General features: G+C 48.1%; 1 long non-coding RNA gene and 6 other non-coding genes across 7 annotated transcripts; 5 read left to right on the top strand and 2 right to left on the bottom strand.

Annotated features, from left to right (window-relative positions):
* Positions 1-200: 200 nt before the first annotated feature.
* On the top strand, positions 201-21535 carry LOC142924735 (uncharacterized). The gene is made up of 3 exons (XR_012941808.1): positions 201-329; positions 19960-20208; positions 20829-21535. It is a non-coding gene; the product is annotated as an uncharacterized LOC142924735 (long non-coding RNA).
* On the bottom strand, positions 5517-5635 carry TRNAL-CAA (transfer RNA leucine (anticodon CAA)). Its single transcript has 2 exons — positions 5598-5635; positions 5517-5562 (listed from the first exon to the last, which is right to left on the bottom strand). It is a non-coding gene; the product is annotated as a tRNA-Leu (tRNA).
* On the top strand, positions 11483-11597 carry TRNAL-CAA (transfer RNA leucine (anticodon CAA)). The gene is made up of 2 exons: positions 11483-11520; positions 11552-11597. It is a non-coding gene; the product is annotated as a tRNA-Leu (tRNA).
* On the bottom strand, positions 13259-13374 carry TRNAL-CAA (transfer RNA leucine (anticodon CAA)). The gene is made up of 2 exons: positions 13337-13374; positions 13259-13304 (listed from the first exon to the last, which is right to left on the bottom strand). It is a non-coding gene; the product is annotated as a tRNA-Leu (tRNA).
* Positions 21162-21278, top strand: TRNAL-CAA (transfer RNA leucine (anticodon CAA)). The gene is made up of 2 exons: positions 21162-21199; positions 21233-21278. It is a non-coding gene; the product is annotated as a tRNA-Leu (tRNA).
* Positions 21536-22361: 826 nt separating the features above from the next.
* TRNAL-CAA (transfer RNA leucine (anticodon CAA)) lies at positions 22362-22477 on the top strand. The gene is made up of 2 exons: positions 22362-22399; positions 22432-22477. It is a non-coding gene; the product is annotated as a tRNA-Leu (tRNA).
* A 695-nt stretch (positions 22478-23172) lies between these two features.
* Positions 23173-23288, top strand: TRNAL-CAA (transfer RNA leucine (anticodon CAA)). Its single transcript has 2 exons — positions 23173-23210; positions 23243-23288. It is a non-coding gene; the product is annotated as a tRNA-Leu (tRNA).
* Positions 23289-26831: the final 3543 nt, after the last annotated feature.

The following is a 26831-nucleotide window of genomic DNA, read 5'->3' as shown; positions in this document are numbered from 1 at the left end:
ATTTGAATCGGATGCGCCGCTCGCCGTTGGCCGGCGTCTGCATTGGGGGAGGTGGGGGGTGGGGACGGGAACCGGCGCTCGCCCAATTGGCTCGCGCGCCGCCGGGCGGTCTGAAGTGGGAGGGAGGGGGTGGGCAAACGGTCGCGCGGGCGCGTAAGAAACCGAAGGAAAAAGCGCGGGAAAAAAACTACGCAAGCCGCGGGGGGGTGTGGGGGGAAGGCGCTCCCCCTCCCCTTTGTCCCATTCGTTTTTTTTGGCGCCAAAAGTTCCCCCCGGGTCGACGATGCTGCGATGTGAGGGGAAGTTTAACGCCGCTTCAAACGTAGCAGGTTGTGCTCACAAGACGGTGTTGCCATCACGTCTACAACCCGCCCCCCCCCCCTATTTAAGGAACGAAAACAGGAGGATTTCTCCACAAAATCTCTCTGTCGCCTGATGAAGTTAGTTGTAATTGCTGGCGAAACGTCGTACTCAGAATGTAAATGTTGCGGCTTTGTTATCGCAACACACCGGTGTTGCTGTACTAGTAACGAATTGGCATGTTTCGTTAACGTGACAAACCTTACTAATTGGTTGTGGCGGGTTTAACGGCACATTTAAGCGATCTATCCCAAAAAAAACCCTGTATTACAAATGTGTTGATACTGTTTATGTGCGTGCGAGAGACGAAACGTTATCGTGTGCGTTTGTGCACACCACGGTACTGCGTCGTGTTAATATCGTATTAATCGTGTTGATTCTTAGAAAGCAGCTCGAGAAAACACGAAATCGGGAATTGATAGACGCTTAGCGTCCCGTATCCCGCTGTGAACATTGAACAAACGTCGAGGTGTTCCCTCGCTATAAAATGATTTACAGGCCAGCCCCCCCCCCCCCTTTGTACGCAAACAAAATCGATAAAATGCGATTGTATTCGCCAGGTTTCTTTCAACGTCACGTTTTTGTGTTTATCCGAAACATTAACGCAATCCAAACGGAGAGTTTATTTAGTTGATTCAAAGTTGCGTCGAAACGGCTGAGCGAAAGTTTTCTTTTGAGGTAAACGTAAGGCTGTAAGTTTGTGACGTATTGGTTAGGCACTTATGCGAATTGCAGTACGAGTACGATGTTGTGTGACAGTTACTCTTGCAAAGACGGTTTAGAAGAATAACTTTTAAAACACGTTAAGCTACGCGTTAGACGATATAGGTAACGCGTACGTGAGTGTTTGCAGATTGTTCGAGCGTCCTTCACACGTTTAACGTGGAAGGTCCCTTGAATGTACATTAGTCCACGTTAAACACAACATTGGGCATAAGTTTATGGTTATCCCGTTGTGGGCGACTCTCAGTCAACACGAAACGGTTTTGTAGTATTATCGGTTGTATCTTATCACACTTTTATCCATTGATCTACCCGCAAGATAAAGGCAGACTCAAGACATTCTCTATATGCAAAACCATACGTGCTGATCAAACACAAAGCCTGTTAACATGAATTAGGTGGACCGTATATACTGAACGAAATAAACTTTAAATGTAAGATGGTAATGGTTAAACTTTACAACTACTAGCCGTTATCTTGCTGTATTAATTTATATTTTTGAGGTTGTGGTTTTAAATCCTCCCCTCCAAAAACATTACACCATTATGGTTTTACTGAATTCCATTCGCATTGAGGAGTGTTCACTGAAACCTTTGCATACTTACATCACAATAAGCAATCTAAACCGTACACACTGTTAAGTGCGTTATACCCCAATCATCGGGTCGTTATAGATATACGTGACTTTACCGAAAGAACCAAAGAAGATACAATGGTCTTGCTGCCGAATCAATAGTGCTTGTAGAGTACTAGTGGCTGGTTACATTATATATATGCACTTCAGTGTTCCCATATTAACACAAGAACAACCTGCAACTTTATTTTCCACAACTTAAGTTTTCCACAATGGTGTAACACTAATGCATGCATGTCAATCCCTTATCAGTGGCCTACCTTACTTATTACAGACCAATTTAGACCCTATTGGTAACCCCGTGCCCCTTATAAAACTCAACGTTTATCCTACAAAGTCCCATCACAAGGGAGAAACGCAAACAAATAGACAAATACATTAACAAAAAGTGTCCGTATGGACCTGAAAACTCAATTTCCCTGTGCAAAAGTACGGAGTAAACCGTATGGATTGACACGGTATGCTAATGCTTGTCTTAATTCAGTGGTGGGTTAGCAAAGGGCTATAAATTATTATCCTAGTGCAGAAGTGTATCTGTAAAAGTGTTATGTTTCGAAGGGGCAGTGACGGACAAGATTTTTAATCACAGGCTGGCTGTAGACGCGTTCTCTGTATTTCACATCTCCCTCCACCAGGAGGCACCAAAATACAACAAAAGGGACATCGATATCATTACTAGAAATAAATTTCGCATAGCTCGTCGGTTTAGCAATGGTGTTCAGATTATAATTATTATTGTGGGTAAGTTAAAAGTTAACGATGTTAGGCATTAAAGGTATAATGAATGATTCGGCGATTCCACATTTTTTTCCGATTCGGGGTCATGTTTCTGGTAAACAATTGTTTTTAAAATAACATTTTGGAGAATCAACATTTCATCAACGCAGTTACACTTCTAGTTAGAGACAAGAATAGCATTTGAGTTATGAATTGAGCTAGCTACAGCAAAATCGACTAATTACAAACAGTTATATCGATACAGTATTTAGGATATTGTCAGTGTTAGAGAATTCCTAATAATCATAATCGCAGGCAAGTAAGGGAGTGATTTTTTTTTTATTTGTAGTCTTATGGTTAGTACTTGTGCAATTAAAAGCAATACTTTTGGAGCCAAGAGCAGATAAGGTTGGAGTAATTGTTATGAATAGTGAATAAGGTTAGGAATCACCATTGCAGCAAAGTCAACATCGTGCATGGGTACAATCGTGTTAGAATATTACGGCAGCTGAAATATAAATACGTACCATTTTTTCGTTTGGTTAAATGTTCATTTAATTAATGCGCCATCCCTGCGCCTTTATGAAAACGAGGCACGTCCCACACACGCATCCATTAAATGCGCCATGCGTGCAGTGCCACTGCATTGGTTCGTCGCGTTGTGGAGCAGCATCCCAAGAATGGGGGAATGGCAGTCGTTGAAGCGTTGCCCGCCTGGCCAGGATTATTTATGGCAGGCTATTAGTATTACAGAACTGTGCGCCGGGGGTGTTCACAAACTCGTTTCGCCGCTTATCTGCGACGTTACCACCATGATCGATATACCGACACGGATGCTTTTTTGGTAATTTGTAAAATGTCGGTCTCTGTGCGTTGGGCATAAACTAAAATTCCACACCAAGAGCCCAAACGTCCTCTCTTAAAATAGCACGTTTTCATTTGCAATCGACGTTTCTATTTCTGTATCGACTTATTTGTCTATATGTGTAGACTGTACTGGAATTGTCCCGACATCCCAGTGGAGGGCCCACTTGAAATAAGAAACCTTTATTTTCATAATGACTGCGCCATTAATCATTATTATACGACTGTATATAATTGCCATACAACATTCAAAAGCCATAAAGCAGCCGCTTGCAGCGCCCACACAATAATGCAAAAATCGGTGGCAAAAAAACGACGTATTCACTTTTGCAATACGTTTTTATACCACCAAACACTTTTCCCAAAATTCTTCAAGTCATTCAATCTTGGCTTTAAAACAATGATAACGTTAAACATGATCACAAACGTGAGCTTAGCTGCTGACACTTTCAGAAAACGAGTTAGTTATTTTTTTTCTCTCTCTCGTTGGCTCTGCTGCTAAGGGAGACAATGAGCTGTGTCTCCCCCATCCCACGCGTATCCTATGAAAATTCCCTTCACAGGCTCGCTCGCCGACCACATGCTGATGCTATTTTGGCGATGGGATGCGTGGGCGCCCAGGCAGCAGGCAATGAAGAATAAGGCCGGGTCATAGCAGTCACCTCAAATTGCCTGCAAAGGGAAAGAATGCAGTGTTTCTTGATGCGTTTCACCACCAGGTCGTAGCTTACTGGAGAACATAAAGCGTTCATTTTTATAAGGGCACATTGTTTTTCATTGTAAGTTCACACACACACACGTATTACCACAGTTCTCATGTACATGTGCTTTGTCAATCCACTGCGGAAGGAGGGTCCTCCACACGCCGTGCAGATTGTCGCGGTTATTTGCTGATCAGTGCGGATTGGTCGAAGGTTTAATGCATAGGCGTGGGAACACACAAGTGGAATATAACAATGTGGTTTGTTTTCCTACACTGCCATTAAACTGGAACTGCAGTTCCATCACTAAACGATGTGATAGGGGATTGATAATGAGCTGAACATAAATATGCTGCAACTTTTTTTTTTCATTTTTGTCAGCAATGTCTCAATCGCATGATAAAATAATGATTTTTCACTCGTCATAAGAACTCATTCCTGTACACACAGGCTTGTGGGTTTTAGGAACCAAAACAGATATGGGAACCCCATAGATGTAAACAAGTTACGTATGTATGGAAGGACAGAATGGAGGTGCTGTGAAGAGTTGCAGCAATTAAATAATTTCGTTGTGCTCATGCCATCGGCATCACAGGATTGTGAGAGATGCCGATGGTGTGAGAAGGCCTTCATCCCGGCCTTCATCCTTTCATGGCTATTGGAGATACATACCGTGTCAACCCATACGGTTTACTCTGTATTCTTGTACAGGGATATTTAGTTTTCAGGTCCATACGGCGTACAGCCGTTTCAATACGGGAACAAGTAGACAACAAATATTTGTTGTCTACTTGTTTGTGTTTCTCCCTTTTAATTTATGTACATTCATTTACCCCCCCCCCCCCCCGTTCGCACGTGAAGGACTCAAAAGTAATGTCATCACATCTATCACTCTATTTAAGGAATGAAACAGGAGGATTTCTGCACAAATCTGGTTGTCGCCTAATGTAGCTAATGGCGAAACGTCGTACTCAGATTGGACGCATTTATATTTACGCGATCTAACCCAAAAAATATCTTATGGACTTTGTAGGATGAACGTTGAGATGTATAAGGGCACGGGGTTGACCAGTAAGGTCGGAATTGGTCTGTAATCAGGTAGGCACTGATCAGCGGTTGACAGCTATGCAGATACAGCTGTGAATATTCGGTTTGTCGTGTTGACATGACCTGAGAAAGCCTCTTTAGACGAACGACCGTACATTATTCTACCGTTGCTGAGTTAGCGTGACCAGAAGGTGGCGATACACACCCACGTAGCAACAGGTCACACCATAGAATATCTCCCCCTATCGGTGTAAACGTGGCGTGACAGCTTTTATCTCGGCAACACGCGGCGAAGGTCCCCAATGTTTTTGAAACGATGTCGAAAGAGGCATCGGCGACGACGAGCTGTTAGCTTTTTATGTTTTTTTTGTAGCACAAACGGACTCGAGGCACGATTCGCGCTGTCGGCCGCGAAACAAAAGCACCGTTGTTCTAATAACACGCGCAAAAACTAAAAAAATAAAAAGTCTTGTCAGAAGTGGGGTTCGAACCCACGCCTCCATTCGGAGACCAGATTTCCCGCGTTGAGGCACGGAAGGCTTCAGTTTCGCCTTGAGTCTGGCGCCTTAGACCGCTCGGCCATTCTGACTTCCAACAACGAGCGGCGTCCGGTGGCCATATAACCATCGCGCCTCTCTCGCGACACTGCGACAGTCGTCGAACAAGAAGAGGCTCGGGGGCTGACGTCGGCCGTTTGAAATTTAAAAAAATATATCTATTTTTTTTTAAATCAGCGGTTACCCTTTTCGGCAATAAAACAGGTGTCGAGGTAGTTCGAACACCGAGTGGGAAACCTTTTTTTTGTTGCAAGGAATCAAGTTTGCATTAACCGCACGTACTTGTCGATCATTCAATCCACCGCTGGATGAAGGCCGCCTGTCAATCCAGCGAGGCTTGACTTCACGATAAAGCGTTGCCACTATTTATAACGATGGCGACAATACCGAACGACGTTGCGATTTTTTAAAATGATTATTATTATTAACGCTCCGAACTCCACCATTCTGTACACACAAAGGGTTTAACGTCTATGGGTGACCCAAGACTGTGCTTTTAATCAACGCAGTTGCGTCGCTTCGATGTTCAGTTCCATGCCTTATCAGTGCCCTCTACCTTATTACAAACCAATTCTGACCTTATTGGTCACCACCGTGCCCCTTAAAAATCTCAACGTTCATCCTACAAAGTCCCATCACAAAGGAGAAACACAAATAGACACGTTGTTATTTATATTATTGGTTCTTTCGGTACAAGAATACGGTGTTTAAACCGTATGGGTTGACAGGTATGAGTTCTGTACAAATGTATGCACAGTGCTAGCCTGAATTTAATTGACTCCTGGGGTCCAATTGTAAAAGGCCTCGTTAAAAGTCTGTATATATATTGATCGCTAGGTGGCGATGTGGTTATGTTCACATAACAGGTCCCTGCAGGGTGGGCTGGTAGGAACATTGTAATTTTGCGCAATTTTATGACATTATTACGTAAAATTGTGCAAATTGAGAGCGTCTTCCCACCTTTTTGCCCTCAAAATCGTTGAGGGTTCTTCGGACAAATTAACCTCTGTAGAGGAATGGAATGGTGAAATCCTTATTGACTGAAATCTGCTCATTTTGCAGCAATGTATAATAAAATCGTTAAGGGCTGGGCCGAAAAATGACAACAATTGCATTTTAAAATGAGGAATTGTTTCCCGGTATACGGTAGTATGGGGCTTTTGAAAGGGGACGGACGGACGGACACATTAATCTATTGCAGGCTGGTACACTCAGTTTACAACTTCGTTCCTACCAGTATAACAGGTCCCTGCAGGGTGGGCTGGTAGGAACATTGGAATTTTGCGAAATTGTATTTTTACACCCCAACAACACGAGATTTCACTTCGTTAAAGTATTGAAAGGGGACGGACGGACGGACACATTAATCTATTGCAGGCTGGTACACTCAGTTTACAACTTCGTTCCTACCAGTAACAGTTCAACATGAAGCGAGGTGTTGATTTGAAGCTTTCGTGACTGCAGGAATCCATACTCTTTGGTTCTTTCGGTAAAGTAAAACAAATCACGACGTTTCGATCGCAACACAAGCGATCGAAACGTCGTGATTTGTTTTATTTTATTTCTACCTACGTGATCGAAACGTCGTGATTTATTTTATTTATACCTACGTGCCTTTACCGAAAGAACCAAAGAGTATAGAAGCGAGGTGGTGTTTGGGCTTACTCTCTAACAACACAGCCTGGTGTGCTGACCGAGTAACGCATTATTGGCACGTTTTGTTTACGCGACGAACCCTTTACTAATTGTCTGTGTCGGGTTGGTGGTAATGGGTTCAACGACGCATTTATATTGACGCGATCGAACCCAATACACCTCTATTATTGGAAAATATTGGTCGCGAAAGCGTATTAAAAACTAACACAGTTCCTAGTGCTGTGAAGGTATTCTTGTGGGGTTAGATGGCGTGAATTTGAATGTGTCGTGAACCCACCACCACCCGATTTGTGAGATTCGTCACGTTAAACGACACGTGCTGATCACGAAAGCCTACGTTTTAAACCGAAAGCCTGCGTGTTATAACACAGTTGTAAATGTACACATCCAAACAAACCCCGACTTCTGAGTGATCACCCTTCCATAATACAGGTTTTTTTTTGTTAGGTTAGATCGCGTAATGTCGTTAAACCCGCCACCACCCGACTCAGCCAAACCCGCCACGGGTGGTGGAGGGTTTAACGACACATTTAGATATTTACGCGATCTAACCCCCCCCCCCCCCAAAAAAAAAAAACAACCCTGTATTATGGATGATATTGGTCGCGAAAGCCAACGTGTTCAACTCACCCTTCTTCCCTTTACAAATCATCAGGCACGTGCAGCGTGTAAATAATTACTTTGTATTTCAACGGAGATGTGTGCTTTGAGCGTTCAACGCGGACAGGCAAGATCGTGGCGGATCGTGAGCATTGTAGTTTGGGGACTGTCGGGTTTGTGATTTTAACCGTGGAACACTTACGCCTTTATTCTGTACTCTTCCGCAATGGCCTGACAACGAAAGTGTACCCACGCTTTGCCCAACCACTAATCGAGTCCATGGCGATGCTGATGTCCGCGTCCGAGCTGTCTCGGGCGCTGCAGCTGCACTCAAATGCGAAGTCAGCCCTTTCGAATTCCACATCTTACTGACATCAATGTTTGAGGTCACTTTTACATCTCCAAAAAGCATATTGGGTTAAATTGTTATCTTCTACCTGCACTTTCTCTTCTTTCGTATGGCTGATGTAGATGCAGAGCAACAACAACAGTTTGGTATTCAGGTGGTCAAGCCAGACAACCGCATCAGGAGCAGTAGCGGAACAGTGGATTGCTGTGATGTCTCCTTCGTATTTGTGGATCGGCCATTGCGTCGTTACACGTTGTACGGTCCGTTCTGGGTGACCGTAGTCGCATTCCGGAGAGTTTTTTTTATTTTCCATTTGTCCATTTGGGTATCCGCATCTGCCACGGTTTGTGGGGATGCGATTTAGGGTGGACCATGACCTTCACTGCAATGACCAACGTGGTCAAGTATGGTCGAACCAACCCTCATGACCAAAACATAGAAGACCTTCGATTTAAAGCTTTCGTGACTGCAGGGATTCATCTTCTTGGTTCTTTCGGTGAAGTCACGTAGAATGGAAATAAAATAATGCTTAAGCATAGAAGATAGAAGACGTTGTTGTTCGGCGTCCGACGGTTCTCCCTGCGCCAAGAGAGCTTCTTCAGGAACTGAGAAACGGCCGCCCCACGTGCCCAGGAGTGTCTCCTCAGTTGAACTGAAGGCACTGAATAAGCTCCCAGAACTTGGAGGGAAACGTTGGACATCATGCCGAACAACATGCTGTACAACCCGAAAACACTTACAGAGTATAATTATTATTACTACGACTGTACTATCATTATTGAGATTTTTTTCTTCGGTTGGACGAGGGGCGGCTTAAACTTAAAACTGTGTGCATGACACGCACCCCGCACTGTGACTTATGAGTTGTTTAATGTCCAGGGTTGGAACGCCCAATAGCTGAAACAAAATTGACATTTTCAAGCTCGTAAATTGTCCTAATGCCTCCTTAACTGCTGCATCTTAAACCCCCTAAATCACCCGACAGCCTGGCCTGCTGACTCGCCTACCGCTAATGGCCTGTGGTGCACACACACACAGGGCAGGGAGGGGGGGTGGTGGTTTGTGGCGATGGAGGGCTGTGGGGGGTAGTGGGTGGTTGTCACGGGTGGTTGTTGTTACGGTGGGGAGGGGTGGGTGTTGGAGTGGCTGACGCCACCACCGCCGTCGCCTCAGGATGATTTCGTTTGTATCTTTGACGCCAATCTTTAACTTTTCCTGCGCGCCACATCCATTTGTCACTTCCTGGCCACTTTTGAGTGAGTGCAATTAATGGAATAATGGTGTCACTTATTTACTCGTCTGGGTACTCCCACGTCTCTTCCACGACGTCTGACCAGCGTGAAAGAGTAGGCCAAATACCCTTTACAGAGGGCTCTGTAGAGATCCCTCTAGTGGAAGACCTTCTGCCAGCCGTGATCTGGGCAATTGCATGGCTGCGCTTTTTCCTTTGTTATTTACTCGGGGATAGCCTCGATAACGAGTCTCGTAACGCTTTTCCAGGAGAATTCCGCAACGTTGAAGTGTTTGGACAATATCATTCGTGAGTGTTTTACTTTACGTGGGAGGAAACTGGATAACTCAAATAAATTTTCCGTCTGTGTGGGGTGAATACACTCATATTCCATTGACATAACTCCATTGGATTACAATAGTTTAATATAAACTTCGTTACTATGTCTGTGCCAAATGTGATGCAGAGTTTATTCGCGATGGGGAAAACCGTGTATTGCCCTTTAATTTCGAGGTGAGTTTGCGAATACCTGAGTTTGAGTATGCCTGTGTTTATGGTTATAACCGTTTAGTTCTACGTCTGTCTGCTGAACTCATTCACAAATGGCCAGAATATCGTAGTGTACCCACTAATGAACAAATGCTCAGGTTGGTGCTTGTGGTCAGGATGGCCGAGTGTTCTAAAGTGCCAAACTCAAAGTGAGGAAGTCTTCTCTGCGCAACGAGGGACATCTGGGCTCTGAATCGGGGTGTGGGTTCGAACCCCACTCCTGACGTTATATTATTTTAAGAGTAGTTTTGTGGAAAGATGCAACTGGAATTAAACTCACATTCAACACAACAAATTAAGTCAATTTTACATTTATAAACATGTTAAGACAACCAGCAGTTCATAGGCAATGGATGAGGAAGGGGATGATGATAGCTGTTATTCAATGAAAAAAATGTTCAGCTTATTTTGCATGAAATGTATAAAGTGTGATATTAGGAGTGGGTTTCGAACCGACTCCGTCATTCGGAGCCCAAATGTCCCCACGTTGTTCACAGAAAGTTTCCTCGCCTGGAGTCTGGCGCCTTAGACCGCTTGGCCATCCTGACGACCCGCACACAGCTCACGCGAAACGTTTCAAACTCTGCTGCACAGACGATAGATGGATTGATGATATCAAGTTGTGTTCAGGAGCGACTTGGAAAGTTGCATCACGAGACCGTAAGAGATGGGGAAGGCTTCTGGAGACCTTCATCCAGCAGTGAATAGATCATGGTCGATTATGTTAATGCATGGCACTATTAAACAAATTCTTCGGTTATTTCACGTTGGCAGTGGTGCATAAGTACAATTAACAAAGTACATTCGTCAATAACATTCCCTTAAAATAATGTTTGTAATATGCTTTGTTTAGGGCAATGGCCTTTCTTCATAGCACACATGGCTGCTAAGAGGTTTTCTTCCGTGGAGATGGAGCAACAAATTCACATTTTCTGTGGGCGTCAGGTGGATTTTTTTTCATCTCAGGGCCATGAGAGATGGCGATGGCTTGATGAGACTAAAGGTGCCATTCAGATGAATTGAAAGAAAAAATACCATGCAGACTCGATGAAACAACTCGGAATACAGCCGACATGGACATAAAGATTGAGAGAAAAAATATCAAATCTCGACTTGTGATAGTCCATGTTAAACAAATGTTTCCTACATACATATTAACTGTTCATTAATTTAAAAATAGATTTGGCAGAAGTTAGGTTCAAACCGACGCCTCCAATCAGAGACCAGATATCCCGCGTTGAGCACGGAAGGCTTCCTTGAGTCTGGCGCCTTTGACCGCTCGGCCATCCTGACGACGAGCACCAACCTGAGAATTCGTTAATTCGTGAGTACACTACGATATTCTGGCCATTGTGAATGAGTAAATCATGCAGACATAGCACTGAACAGTTACAACCAAACCCCAGGGCTGATAAAACTCTACGGAGTGGACATGAAAGGTGACCCGCGGTTTGCTCCACCTCTAATGAACAAATGCCCAGGTTGGTGCTCGTGGTCAGGATGGCCGAGTGGTCTAAGGCGCCAGACTCAAGACAAAAAATCCTTCCGTGCTCAACGCGGGACATCTGGTCTCTGAAAGGAGTCGTGGGTTCGAACCCCACTCCTGACAAAGCAGTTTCTTTTTTTATAATCAGTTAAAACGAGGTAATCACGTAGCTTGAGTCTCAAGCCCTGGAGGAAGTCCACCACGGACAGGAGCTACGAAATCACAAGACGAGTCCAGTAGCTCGAAGGAAGTCCGTGAGACATGGCGATGGCTTAACTAAATGTGCAGTAAACACGAATTGAACAACAACAAAAGACCGTGCAAACGCGTTTCAACATCTCCAAAAAACAATGCAAATTATACGAATAGAAATGAGTGAGAGAAATTAATACGGGTTGAACTTTCATCGTCCATTGAATCCCTGTGAATAATTATGTTCGTAATGTATACTAAAGTACCTACGTATTTTTAATTTATTTTAATTATTAAAATTACTGAAAGAACCAAGAATATGTCCACATTATAGACTGCCAGGACACTCACCGAGGTTAAGAAGAGGCTATAGTCTACATTATTTACTGGTAGGAACGAAGTTGTAAACTGAGTGTACCAGCCTGCAATAGATTAATGTGTCCGTCCGTCCGTCCCCTTTCAATACTTTAACGAAGTGAAAAATTCCAATGTTCCTACCAGCCCACCCTGCAGGGACCTGTTAGACTGCCAGTACACTCACTCCGATTAAGAACCAGGCTACAGTCTACATTCGTGGTTTTTTGTTTAACAGGTCCCTGCAGGGTGGGCTGGTAGGACAAGTCTCTGCGCTGTCTATTGCTGATTTTACACCCAACAGCACGAAATTTCACTTCGTTAAAGTATTGAAAGGGGACGGACGGACGGACACATTAATCTATTGCAGGCTGGTACACTCAGTTTACAACTTCGTCCCTACCAGTATTATTTTTTCTTCTATCTCCGTGATTTGACCGAAAGAACCAACGAATATGTAGTCCTACAATAATAAAAAGAACCATGGGAGGAGTGGGGTTCGAACCCACGCCTCCATGCAGTGACCACATGTCCCGCACAGAAGGCTTCCATTGCCTTGAGTGTGGCGCCTTCGACCGCTCGGCCATCCTGACCACCCATGCACAACTCACGCCAAACTTTTCAGACTCTCCTGTGCAGAGACGATAGATGGAGCGATGATAAAAAGTTGTGTTCGGCAGCGACTTTGAAAGTTCCATTGCGAGACCGCGAGAGATGGGGAAGGAAGGAGAGGCCTTCATCCAGCAGTGAAGAGATCATGGCTGATGATGTTGATGCCTGGCACTATTAAACAAATTATTTGGTTATGCCGCATTGGCAGTGGTACACACATACAATTAACGAGTTACTTAAATACATTCGTTAATAAAACTCCCTTAAAATAATGTCTTTACTCGGCGACGTTTCCGGCAATGACCCTTCTTCATAGCAGACATGGCAGCTAAGAGTGCATCTGCCGTGGAGATGGAGTAACACTTTCACCTCGTGTGCGGGTGTTACGTGGATTGTTTAATCTCAGGGCCGTGAGAGATGGCGATGGCTTGGCGAGACCAAAGGTGCCATTCAGATTAATTTAACACAAAAAATACCGTGCAGACTCGAGTAAACAAGTTGTAATACAGTCGATACGTATATAATAAACGAGACCAAACAAAATGTCGAACTGTGAAAGCACATGAAAGTTTTTTTGTAAATGTATACTTCATATTAACTGTTCACAAAAATATAAAAAAAAATACTGTCAGAAGTGGGGTTCGAACCCACGCCTCCATTCGGAGACCAGATGTCCCGCGTTGAGCACGGAAGGCTTCACTCGCCTTGAGTCTGGCGCCTTAGACCGCTCGGCCATTCTGACTTAGGGACACCACCTCTGCCGTTCCCTTTATCAGTGGTGGGCACAACGCACGCGTTCACGCACGTGTTAACATTCGCGACGCGTTTTCTTCAATGACACTGCCTTAAAAGTGTGTGTGTTGGGGGGGGGGGTATATAACAGGCAACTTCTTGTACAATTGCCGTTTAGTAACAAGCAAATTGCTTTCATAGTTCAATAACACATGTTGACATCAACAGTACAGTCCTATGAAACGTAATCTTTTTTTATAGCTGTACATCGGCCCGTCAGTCACACAGATCGCGTAATTTTCGCCGCGGCAAACTCAAGTCGTGGTTCTTTCTCACCCGGAGACCTCCAGAGATCTGTGGCAGTGACGACGATGAGCGATGTACGCCTCGCGACCTTTAATCTAAGTTTAAAAAAAACATTGCGTGACCAACATTGCATCAAGCCACGCGATTATGCTTTTCGTTAGGCTATTATACAGATTTAAACTTCCCCGTTTCTGTTATTTTGTTTGAGGGTCGTGAAATTTCGATTTAAAGTTTTCGTGACTACAAAGATTCATATTCTTGGTTCTTTCGGTAAAGTCACGTAGAAGGGAAATAATAAAATAATACGTGACTTTACCGCAATAACCAAGACTATGATCGTGAAATTATTGTTTTCTTCTTCTAAAATTACGTTTTGAAATGCGCGTAACTTGTTCAGGTAGGCAATTTGAGTCTTTTTTTCCCGAAATAATCTTTCCAGAGGTGGTTCTAAGGACCGCACTGCCGACTCAAATCCGTGACATTTCACGGCAAATTTCCACCGCAACGCAACATCGGATTACCCCCCCAACCCTCACCCGCCGTGACCACGAATCCAACCTCGCGTTACGAACCTCACGGTCAATCCGTGAGCGACTCCACTGCTGGATGAAATGCAAGGCCTCTTTGCCACCACGCCGTGCACAAAGCCGTCCATAGGGGGCGGTGTTGGGGGGCCCGCGACAGATGACACCGTGTGCCCCCGCCTCCCCACAAAGCGCGCCCCCCCCCCCCCCACACAAAAAATCAGGGCCCCGGGCAGTCACCCCGATTCGTCGTGCGTCCTTAAAGACGTCTCCTAAGGACGCACAAGGAAGCGACATAATTCAAGATATGTAAATATAAAATATATAACACCGTATGAATAGCAATTAATGTGTTCATTGTGTATTTGCACGTTTAAATATGTTCTTGTTCATCTTTATTAAAGGTAACTTAAATAGCTAAATTATACCGTGCAATGGCTATTTATTAAAAATATTAATACAGTTGATATGGTTTAACACGTAGGCTTTCGTGACCAATATTCATAATAAAGGTTGTTGGGTTAGATCGCGTTATTTATAAATGTGTCGTAACCCTCCACCACCCGACACGGCCAATCAGCAAAAAAAGTGTCACGTTGACAAAAGACAATTAGTTCACTACTTTAATTAGAGAATCCATTGAAATTGAGAGAAACAGAAATAACTTTAATCGTTCTGATAGCTATAGGCTTAGTGCGGCTTGGAAGCGTATTATTAAATAACACATATTACAATTCCTTATAGGGGAAACACATACTAATTAACGATTACTAATGTAGCATATAATCACAATAACACATTACAACTAATTACTAATCTACAACTCATTACTAATCATAACCATTGACTGATCACCAATCGATTATATCATTACTGCACCTGAAATTAGTTAAATGATGACGTCACCCTGCTGCTCTATTTAAGACCGTGAGCAAGTGAGGGCTTTACCATTCTGGCGAATTGCCCGATGATGCTGGATGTAATTACCAGCGAAACGTCGTACTCAAACTGTAAATGTTGTGGATTCACTCTTCAACACACCGGTGGGCTAAAGTAGTGAACTAATTGTATTTTGTCTATGTAACACTTTTTTTGCTGATTGGCCGTGTCGGGTGGTGGAGGGTTACGACACATTTATAAATAACGCGATCTAACCCAAAAACCTTTATTATGAACAGTTGATATGTTTAAACGTAATATATGTTAATACCCCGAATCATATTTTCCTTATACATTTGGAGAATTTATATTCGCGGATTAAATGTTCGCATAGGCAAGTGGGGAGCGGTGGTGCAACGGTTAGCGCTACGCTGCACTACGAACCCGGCGACCTGAGTTCGATTCCCGCTCACGGCCACCACCGGTGACGGATTATCTGAACCGGTCCTGGGCCTCCCCTAGGTCGACTCAGCCTCAAAGGAGTACCCGATGAAGTGTGTCAACATCGCCACTGGGGAGACAAAGGCGGCCGGGCGTGGTACTGGCCACCCACCCCCATCGCGTATCGCGTCGACCTTCTCGTTAACAGCCCTTGTCTTTGGAGCGGCACGGACGCGTACAAGGGGCCGTCCATAAATGACGTCACGCACCTAGGGGGGGTGTTAGACTTTTGTGACGATGTGTCACGAGGGGGGGAGGGTTGAGAAATGTGACGTCACATCAAAATGCGCAACTTTAAATAAATATAGTCAACACGTTCTACTTATTTAAATAAACTTTTTAATAAATGTTTTCTTCTGCAACATCAGAGTGCAGCGCCACATTAAATACACACTACAATGACAATAGTTTCAAGCGATTTGAAGCATGTTTTTTTTTGGGGGGGGGGGAGGCAGAGCTTTGTGACGTCATATTTGAGGGGGGGTCTGACTTTTTGTGACGCCGTCAAAAATCGTCCAAAATCGCGTGACGTCATTTAAGGACAGCCCCTAAGTGAAGTAGAGCAATGCGGACATGACATCGACACGACTCCGCTGCTCCTGACGCGGTCGTGTGGCTTGACCACCTGAATGTGAAATTTGTGGTGGTTTGCTGCGCGTCTACATCAGCCGTGCGAAAGAAGAAGATGAAGAAATCGCAGCAAATGTGTGTGTTTGTTGTTGTTGTCGCTGCTGCTGCCGAAGCTTCAACAACGCAAAAGCCCAGGCGGGTTTTGTTACCACGAACAAAGAGGGCCGAGGGCATTCGCCAATCTCCTCGTTTCCTCTCGCGCTGCGATCTCGCTCGAGGCGTACGCGGATCGCGCTCACCGCTCCGTGACATCGCATTTTGGCCTATTTGGTAAATCGAATTTGGCCGATTTAGTAAATCGCATTTGGCCGATGTCACGCGCTATTAGCGCGGCTTCGCCACGGCGATGCGGTGGCGAATGACCACGGGCTGGAGACGGTGATTGTTGAGGAAAGAAATTCAAGGCCAGGGTTTCCGGGCATCAACAAAAAAAAAACACAAACCAAACAGACGATCAATTACTGAGAGGTCACGGAATAACTACGAAGCTAAACTAAAAAAAAATATTTTACCAGGTAAGGCTCACTGAGCTATATACTGTTTAGCTCTTTTTCAGAAGCGACCTGGCCACAAATGATAGCTCAAGAAAGTGGCTTATCACCATGTGGAAATTTATAGCAGCCAAATACTCTAAGCGCATTTTTCTAAATGTGGAGGGAAAAATTGGAGGACCCGGAGAAAAATCCACGCAACCACGGGGAGAAAATGTAAACTCCAAATATACAGCCGCCAGGGTTAGGATCGAAATCACGACCTCCTGTATACTGGGTGAGGCAGTTAACATCTCGCCACCGTGCCACCTCATGAGTTGCGGTGTGAGATGCGGTGTGAGATGCAGTGCGATGCGCTTGGAGATGCTGAGGGCATCACAATTTAAGTCCCCAACAAATACAAAAACCCTGACAACCATACAACGCGGGGTGTTGAAGGAATAAATGGATGAAAGAAGGGAAGGCTTTCATCCAGCAGTGGATTGCCAAGAAGACCTGGTCGTGCTCGTGCAGGAAGCCACTGGCCGAGTCTGAGAACGCGGACGCTTTTGTCTCCGCGTTAAAAGCCGCCCGCAGTCCCGCGCAGTCTCGGACTCCTCTCACCGCACCGACAGCGGAATGGAAATTGCCCCCCTCTCGGAGATTTATCGACCCTCCAAATCGCTTCCAGCTGCGTGGCTCAGTCGGAAGAGAGCAGGGCGCTAGTGAGCTGAGCTGACTCCAAGAGCCGGAACGCACCACGCTCTCAGGCGTGGCTGAGCGAGGGCAGTTGGAAGCGAGGGTTGGGCAACGTCCCTATCGCCAAATCTTGATGAGATAATAAATAAATACGCGTTGATAAATACTTTGTTTGCATTGCGGCCAGGGCTTAATCAGGCCTGCAAGTTACGAGAAAATCCCTTCAAAAGAAAAATACACTTTCCCGAACGCTGGCAGTTTGGCTTTGATTACCTGCGTAAGACACTGCCACTAGATTACAATACTCTAATCCCGTATTATTGTATTCCTGTAATCCTATTAATGTAACAAAAAATACTAAAACATATGCATAAACTCGCCAAAATAATTCCTTGAAAAGTGTTTGGGACTCGACCGAAATTAAGCGCTAATAATTACTATCAACATTCTCAATCCACCAAAGGATGAAGGCCTCCTCACGTCATGCGACAGAGTAGGGGCGACGGTGGGAATGGGCACGGCTGGACTTGTTCCGAGACGATTCGCCGCCGATGTTAGCCGCTACCCGAAGATCGAACTCAGGTCGCCGGTTTAATAGCGCAGCGTGCGAACCACTGCGCCACCACTCCACCTCAAATGTTGATAATGCAAAATAACAAACTCATGTGCCGATATCAGGAAGCCACTGGAGCTTGTGCACTTTTAAATCTAGATTGAAAACTCATTCCTTTCTAACTGTTTGTTTTTATTCTGTATAGTTTGTTGTCCTTCCCCCGCACCTCAGATTAGCGCGGTTGAAATAAGTTCAACATCCACACAGGGCTTGCTCACACGATGTGATCCAAGCATTTCTAGGATTCAGAAACGTGGTGACTAAATAAACGGGACAAACAACTTAAAAGTGTGCTAAGGAAGCACGGAGAGATGGATGCTTGGAATTACATTGAGAGACAGAAAGTGGACAACTGGCGAAGCACAGAACACACGCGGGTTAATTGCATCATTCAAACGTTTAATGTGCAGCACTGTATGTTGAACTTCTTTCGCACCGTACGTAGCCAACCGTACGGTGGAAGGACAACGAACTAAACACAAGAAGCAGTTATAAAGCAGCGAATAGAGGTGGGCTTGGCACAAGACACGTCCGCTAGAAGGGGCGATTGGCAAGGGTCAAGAATAAAGACGGAGTGAGAACCAAGGAATGGAACGCGTCCGTCATGTACACAGTACGGCCCTCCCACCGCAGGAGATGGAGCGAGGGCAACAGCCTCGTGTTGAGATGCTAATGTGGATTATGGAAATCGCAGGATGGCGAGAGTTTTGGCGTCAGCTTGGGGTGAGAGGCATTAATCCAGCAGTGGATTGATCAAGACTGACAATGATGGCCACATCGCTGAGAGGAATGTCTCTGAGGTCGATTCCCGGTCACAGTTGTCATCAGTGGCGATTATCTAAATCGGTCGTGGGCCTCCTCTGGGTGGATTCAGCCTTAAACTAGTAGCCCTGTAAGTGGCACGTGCACACATTGGTACTGTACCGTAGTAGGGAGACAAAGGCGGCGGGGAGGGGGGCATATGACCACTGCACCACCTTCGTTGTGCAACGTGCCAACTATATAAAACAAATAGGGGCTCGCTGACAGCACAGGGTCCTCCGATTTTCCCCTCCCCATTTAGAAACGTGGGTTTGGAGTGCTTGGCTGCTATACATTCCCACACGATAAGCCACGTCGTTGAGCTATCATTTGTGGCCAAGTCCCTTCTGAAAAAAGAGCGGATGCAGCTCAGTGGGCATGACTTGGTAAAATAATAATAATAGTTTAGCTTTGGTACTTGCCCCAACAGCTTGCGTAGATCTATGCATTCCGCGTGCAGGGTCTGCGCATACGTTACTTATTGTGCACCGTACGCGTGAGATCGTCGCAGCTCAACGAGAAGACATTTATTTACGAGCGTTGGACGAACCCTCGACGTTTCATTTAAAGGCTTTGATGCGAGCCCGCCCGGGCGAGCTGCAAGGCAGTGGGGTTTTTTGTTTTGCTCTCTGTGTGCGAGGTCACGAGAACGAAATATATCGCGCGCGCCTGGCGCGTCTCACACAGTGGTAACCCGTAGCCTCTTGGGCTCGAGAGAACAAAAAGAAAACACGCGCATCTTGAAAGTGAAGGAGAAATGAATTCAATTGTTTTTTTTAAATGTTTCTATTTTATTTTTTTACCGAGGCATTCATTGCCCTGCCACGCGTACGCATTTGTCCCCGCCGCCTGTGCTGTAACTCAATTAATGCCAGCGTGAGTATATATGTTTAGGATAGGTAGGAATAAAGACAACTGTTTTGTTTTGCCATCCCAATGCATGTACTATAATTACAAATTAAACATAAATGGAACCACGTTCGTAAAAAAAAAACACACTGCTTATAAAAAAAGGAAAAGTTTATCATATAAAAGTACGTAATGTAAGCTGGACTCAACGAGTGACCCACGTATAAGTAAGACAAAGATTGCAACATAGAATAAGACAACATGATGATGATGATGCAGGCAGTGATGAGAAGGAAACTGGCCCTATTTGGACACGTATGCAGGATGGACAACAACAAAGAGCTGTTCGGGAAGAATGGAAAGGAACCGGAAAGAGAGGAAGACCTCAGAGAACGGCTCGACCACGACATCACAAGAGATCGGCGCCAGAAAGAAAGACGCGGCCAACTGCCTGAGCACATTGGCACTCGACAGAGGAAAGTGGAAACACAAGACGACATATGCAGCAGACACCTACGGGGCTATCTGCACCCATGAAACGCGATGATGATGTTGTTATTGTTGTATCGCTGGTGAGCAGACGTGTCTATTATTATTATTATTGACGGTACACGCGGGACACACAATCAACCACTTGTTCACTGGCACGAGGATCGGGTCTGCGGGTCTTGAACCGATCGTGCGTTATTATTAGTAGCCGAACCTCTGGCAATTTGCGCAACAGTGTACACATATATAATCTACATCACGTGCGGATGCCATCCGTAGACAGCGCGTGGAGGGAAATCGGTCGTAGCCCACGCGGCACCGCCTCTTCTGTGTGGGCACGGTATAGGGCAACTTCTTCACACGTGTACGTTACAGATTGTTCTGTCAATCCACTGCTGGATGAGGGCGGCTTCCATACCCCCCCCCCACCCCCTACCCGTGCACGTACTGGGGGGTTTATATTTGACAATAACTACTGGACGTCTGTGAAAAAGAGCTTTTCAGCTTATCGGATTTCTCCAGTATAAATATATATGCTTCACGCTGAGGATCGGAGGAGCATCGTGGTATACAGTGCGACAATGGATGTTGCTTGACGACCCTCCGCTGGTCACTACCTAGCCCCGCAACAGTCTCCAACAACCGGTCATGCGTGATTAAATTATGTATTAATTCAGGATGCGTATTTTGTTCCTTTGTCAAGATGTTTGCAGCTAATTCACGAGGAGTTTCGTTTGTTACACATATTGGAAGGAGCAAAACCGGAGAAAATCCACGCCTTGCGCGAGGGGACAACCCTCAATCTCTGTACAGATGGAAACAAATGGAGATTCGTCCAATTGAATGACTGTCTCCGTCAAGAGCACTCTAGCCTTGGCATATTTATGTGCAGTGAAGAAGGCCCGTTGCTGGAAACGTCAACTGTTACGTATATTTTGTTTTTGAGCGCGCTGTGTACTATATTTAAAGAGACATGGGTAAACTCACGCTTTGGACTACAACTGATAAACCGCATGGCTGGGCTGGGATTCACAAAGTCAGGATGGCCGAGTGGTCTAAGGCGCCAGACTCAAGGCAAGTGAAGCTTTCCGTGCTCAACGCGGGGACATCTGGTCTCCGATTGGAGGCGTGGGTGCGAACCCCACTCCTGACAAAGCACTTTTATTTCATAACATTTACTCTCGCCAAGCCTTCGCCATCTCTCACTGCCTTCCTTCGAGCTTCTAGACTCGTGTTGTGATTTCGTCGCTCCGTCTCCGTGTTAACCAATGAAACATTATTCATATACTTTGCATGAAATGTATAAAAGTGGCTGTCAGCAGTGGGGTTCGTACCCACGCCTCCATTCTCGCCTTGAGTCTGGCGCCTGAGACCACTCGGCCATCCTGACCACGCACATTGAGGCAGGATGGTGCGAGGATGGATGAACACGCATCATGCGTGACAGCGCGTCGAGCGACACCCGGGACAACAACTGGCCAGCCCAACCGTGAAAACAAATATTTTATTTAAAACAAATATTTTATTTAAAACAAATATTTTATTTGTTTACGCGTAAGCAGGGAGCAGGGTAAGAGTATATCCGACGTTGGAGATGGAACGATGGAGTCACCTCGTGGATTGTTTCAGTGCAGGTTCGTCAGAGATGGCGATTGCTTGGCGAGACTAAATATGGCATTGATGTGAACTGGACAAAACAGTGTGTCGTGCACACTTGTGGAAATAGGTGGGAAACAATGGCATAGTGTACGGATAAAACGAATGAGACGAAAACAATCGTTGAACTGTGATAGTTCATTGGATCGCTGGTGTCATGAATAATTATGTTTGTCATGAGACGATCTAGTTTTAACTGATTATAAAAAGAAACTCCTTTGTCAGGAGTGGGGTTCGAACCCACGCCTCCATTCGGAGAGCAGATATCCCGCGTTGAGCACGGAAGGCTTCCTCGCGTTGAGTCTGACGCCTTAGACCGCTCGGTCATCCCGACCACGGCCACCAACCTGGGCATTTGATCATTAGAGGTCGGGCAAACCGCGGATCACCCTTCAATATACTGGCGAGTCTCTGTAGAATTTTACCAGCCCTTGGGGTTTGTTTGTAACTGAGTTATGACTAGCCCTGAGTTTATGGTTATAACTGTTCAGTGCTACGTCTGTCTGCTGTACTCATTCACACATGGCCAGAATATCGTAGTGTTCCCACTAATGAACAAATGCCCAGGTCGGTGGTCGTGGTCAGGATGGCCGAGCGGTCTAAGGCGCCAGACTCAAGGCGAGTGAAGCCTTCCGTGCTCAACGCGGGACATCTGGTCTCCGAATGGAGGCGTGGGTTCGAACCCCACTCCTGACAACGCATTTTTATTTTATAACCACTTTTTACCGTAGTCTCCATGACAAACGTAATCATTTGCTCCACCAGCGATATAATGAACTGTGACAGTTCAACTATTGTTATTTAGTCTCATTCGTTTAAATTTGTATAATTTGTATTGTTTTCGAGTTGTTTACGCGAGTTTTTGCAGTCTTTTGTTGTTGAATATTCGTATTAACGGCACATTGAGTCTCGCCAAGCCGTCGCCATCCCTCACGGCCTCCCTTCGAGCAACTGGAGTCGTGTTGTGATTTCGTCGCTCCGTCTCCATGGAGGTCATCCCCGGGGCTTGAGACTCAAGCGACGTGATGGCTGTTTGTGAATGCGACGAGGCGTGCGTGGTCAGGATGGCCGAGTGATCTAAGGCGCCAGACTCAAGGCGAGTGAAGCCTTCCGTGCTCAACGCGGGGACTTCTGATCGCCGACTGGAGGCGTGGATTCGAACCCTGCTCTTGACATCAGTTTGGGAACACTACGATATTCTGGCCATTTGTGAATGAGTACAGCAGGCACACGTAGCACTAAACGGTTATAACCATAAACTCAGGGCTAGTCAAACTCAGTTACAACCAAACCCAGGAATGGTAAAACTCTACGAGACTCGTAAGTATATTAAAGGGTGACCCGCGGCTTGCCCGACCTCTAATGAACAAATGTCCAGGTTGTTGCTCGTGGTCAGGATGGCCGAGCGGTCTAAGGCGCCATACTCAAGGCGAGTGAAGCCTTCCGTGCTCAACGCGGGGCATCTGGTCTTCGAATGGAGGCGTGGGTTCGAACCCCACTTCTGACAAAGCACTTTCATTTTTTAACCTTTGTGTCTCGCCAAGCCTTCGCCATCTCTCACTGCCTTCCTTCGAGCTGTTAGGGTCGCTGGCCCGCGGGACCTCCCCTGCCTGCGACCCTGTCCGCGAAGTCCCGACGCTCCCAGACTCTCCACTAGTGTGGGAGCTGCCGCCGCCGCACTCCTCCCGGGGCGGGGAAAGGTCGTCGCGCTCCTGTTCCCCCCCCTGTGCCATCCCCCCCCGAGTCCGGGTCTCCTGCCGGTGGGGCATCACCCTCGACCTCCCTGGGACCCGCTAGCGCTTCGCCGGCACCCAAACGCGACGCTCCCCGCCCGCGCAGTCCCACGCACCAATCACACGCGGGTAACCGGGGGGGTTAAAGGTCGGAGGGTAAGCGACGTCGTTCGTGCTCACTCCGACGATTGGGGGGATTGGATTAAACGGGTTTAAAGGGCTATGCGATGGGCATGCGTGCGAGATGGGTACCCGCTCGCAACGTGGGAGTCCCCAGCCGACGGTTGGTAGCGCACACACTCCACGCGGCGCCGCTCCACACACGCGGCGACCGCCGCAAACAGCAAGCTCACCCACGCTTCCACTCTCTTTCCACACTCTCTTTCCACACCAGTCTGTTATGTAACGACCACCGCGACAGTAAGCGCACCCACGCTTCCGCAAAAACCACACCAGTCCATTATGTAACCGCCGACGATTTATTCCACCGCGCCGGCGAGCCCTTATTTAACCGAGTCAGTCGGGATCAGCGGGGCAGGACCAATCTATCTCTCGATAGTCGGCACTACACTCTACCTGTCCTCCCCTTTACCCTCTCCTGTTTTGCTCTTAAGCTAAGTCCCAACTCCCTCTCTCTCTCTCTTACTCACGGTTCGTCGTCACTGCCGTCTGGTCCTCGCGGCGCGTCGATACGTCCCACGGACGTTCGCGCGGCTGGACTCGGGAGTTGACGGACCTGGGGTCGACTCGAGTAGCCAGAGGACCTTTTTCCTTCGCCCTGACCCGCTTTATTCTTTCTACATCAAAGGGGGCTACCTGGTGCCGACTCGCGGGCCAATCAGCTCGCTGGGATCACCCGCCAATCGGTAGGCCCATCTGTATCCCAGCATCCCCCGGGCCGTTGCTTTCAGCGACGTCCGCATCTAAATTTACCTGCTCAGCGACCCTCCAGCCAGAGGGCGACCCTGCTTTCCCGCCGCTCGTGGCTCTGCCCTCCTACCTGCCTGCTGACCCGTGTGTGTTGTGTGTGCTGTCTACCCGCGGTGGCTCGGCAGCCCCGTCGTGACCATGTAATTACAACCAAAGTCACGGCGCCGCGGTGGGTGTTAGCGTCGGGGGAGACCGTCCAATTCCCTGGCTGCAGGAAACCGTGAAGATTATCCCTTTACGAGGGCTTCTGGGTGAAAACCTGTCGGCCAGGGTGTCTCCCCACGCGCTCTAATGGTGGGGGGAGTGCGTGCGTGTGTGTTCCGGTGGGGGGGGGGGGTGGGGAGGTGGTGGGGTGGAGCAATGTCGGCCTCGCCGCTCGGAGCGGCGAGATCGCAGGTGGGCCACCCGCCGATCGGCTCCGTGGCGGCGGCATCACATAGCCCCCCGAGGTGCCAGTCCCCGTCCCGGGTTGACTGGAGCACCTCGCCTGGGCCGCGCCCACGAGGTAGCGCTGCGGGGTCCGGGGGATCCGCCCGGATCTCGTGGCTGGCCTTGGGGGAGGTGGCTCCGTCCTCGGGGTTTCCTGCAGCGGTCTCCTTCTCCACTCCAGTGGCTCCTCCGATCCCTCGGCACCTGGGGGCTGGGGGACAAACTTCGCGGCAGCGGGGTTTAAGGGGCGGCGTCCCTGCCGTCCTCTGGCGGGGCCGGGACGCCTCGGGGCTGGGGGCACGGCGGGGCCCATGTAGTGCGCGAGGCCCCCGAGCACGGGTGGCGCAGGGGCACCGGGATTTCGCGGTACTCGGGCAGCGAGGTTCTCCCCCGCCGGGGCTGCCCTCCATGGTTTTAAGCGGCGGACGTTAACCACCGTTTCTCGGCCCCTCTCTCCACCCTGGATTAGTACCGTCCAGGGAGAGATCTGCCGTACCACGGTCCAGGGTCCCCGCCAGTAGGTGGTCAGCTTCCCCACCTGTCCGGCCCCGACGCGAGGGGTGTGTAGCCACACCTTGGTACCTGTCAAGAAAAGGGGGGGCTCCACGCGGGGTCGGGTGCTCTGTTCCTGTCGCCGATGCGCGGCCTCCCCTTGCGGGTAGGCCCGGTCCCGGACCCCTCGTAGGGTCTCCATCAGATGTTCCACGGGGCGACTCCCTTCCTCCGTTTGGGGTGGAGGAATGCCGAACAGCAAGTCTGCGGGTAGACGAGACTCACGACCAAACATCATTAGGAACGGGGTTTGTCCCGTCGATGTGTGCACCGTGGTGGCGTAGGCGAACAGGGCGTAGGGGAGGTGTTCGTCCCAATCCCGTTGGTTTGCGGCCGCCATGCGCTTGAGCTTTCCGGCCAGAGTCTGATTCATACGTTCAACCATACCGTTCGCCTGGGGGTGGTACGCCGTGGTTCGGTCTTTCTGGATCCCGAACTCCCGGCACAGCGCCTGAAACAATTCGGCCTCGAACTCGCTACCCTGGTCGGTAAGGACTCGCTCCGGGATCCCGTGCTTAAGTACATAGTGCTCCACGAACGCCCGGGCTACTACCAGGGCCGTTTTATCGGGGATGGCCACCGCCACGGGGTAGCGGGTGAAGTATTCCACCGCTACGAGGATGTAGCGGTTGCCCCGGTGGGATCGTGGGAATGGCCCCTGGAGATCGATGCCGACCAGCTGGTTAGTCCGACTGACGCGGAACGGCCTTAGGGGTACTTGGTATCGTGCCGGTTTCGGCCCGCACTGCTGACAAGCGCGGCAGCCCTGTACCCAGGCGGCCACATCTTGCGTCAATTTGGGCCAGAGATACTGGCGACGCAGAGTCTCCCGAGTGCGCCGTTCCCCGTCATGGCCCCCGAGCGGGTGGTCGTGTACCAGCCGTAGCAGCTGGGGTCGCACCTGGGCGGGAACACAGATGCACCCCGGCTGGCCGGCCTCGGTTAACTCCCGTACCACCCCGTTCTGCACACACAACCGGGCATACAAACCGCTCCAGGGCCCTGGTAGGGTGCTTTTCCCCTCCCGCAGGGCCGCTTCCACCGCCGCCAGATCCGGATCCCGCTGCTGGGTCTGCCTCAGCTTTTCGTCGCTCAGGCCCGGGAAGGCGCAGCCGACGTCCTCCTGGATCCGTCCGATCGGGGCGGGGTGGTCCACGGGGTCCCGAGTCGTGGGCCCTGCGCTCGCCGGGCGGCCGACTGGGTCCGCGCCTCCACCTGTGGGGGTCTCTGTGGTGCATACCGCACTCTCTCTCGCCGGGGGGGGGTTAGGTTCAGCGGGTTCCCGGGGGTCCGTTGCCTGTCGGCAACGTCCCCCCGTGAAGCACAGGCAGGCCTCCTCCGCCCTCGTCTCGGCACACACCGCGGGTCGCCGTGATAATGCGTCCGCGTTTGCATGCGTCCGCCCC

Source organism: Petromyzon marinus, chromosome 16 (assembly GCF_048934315.1).
Source record: "Petromyzon marinus isolate PM22_M1 ecotype Great Lakes invasive population chromosome 16, UKy_Petmar_22M1.pri1.0, whole genome shotgun sequence".
NCBI classification, from domain to species: domain Eukaryota; kingdom Metazoa; phylum Chordata; class Hyperoartia; order Petromyzontiformes; family Petromyzontidae; genus Petromyzon; species Petromyzon marinus.
Note: the sequence above shows the minus strand (reverse complement) of the source record. Positions and strands in the feature narration are given on the sequence as shown.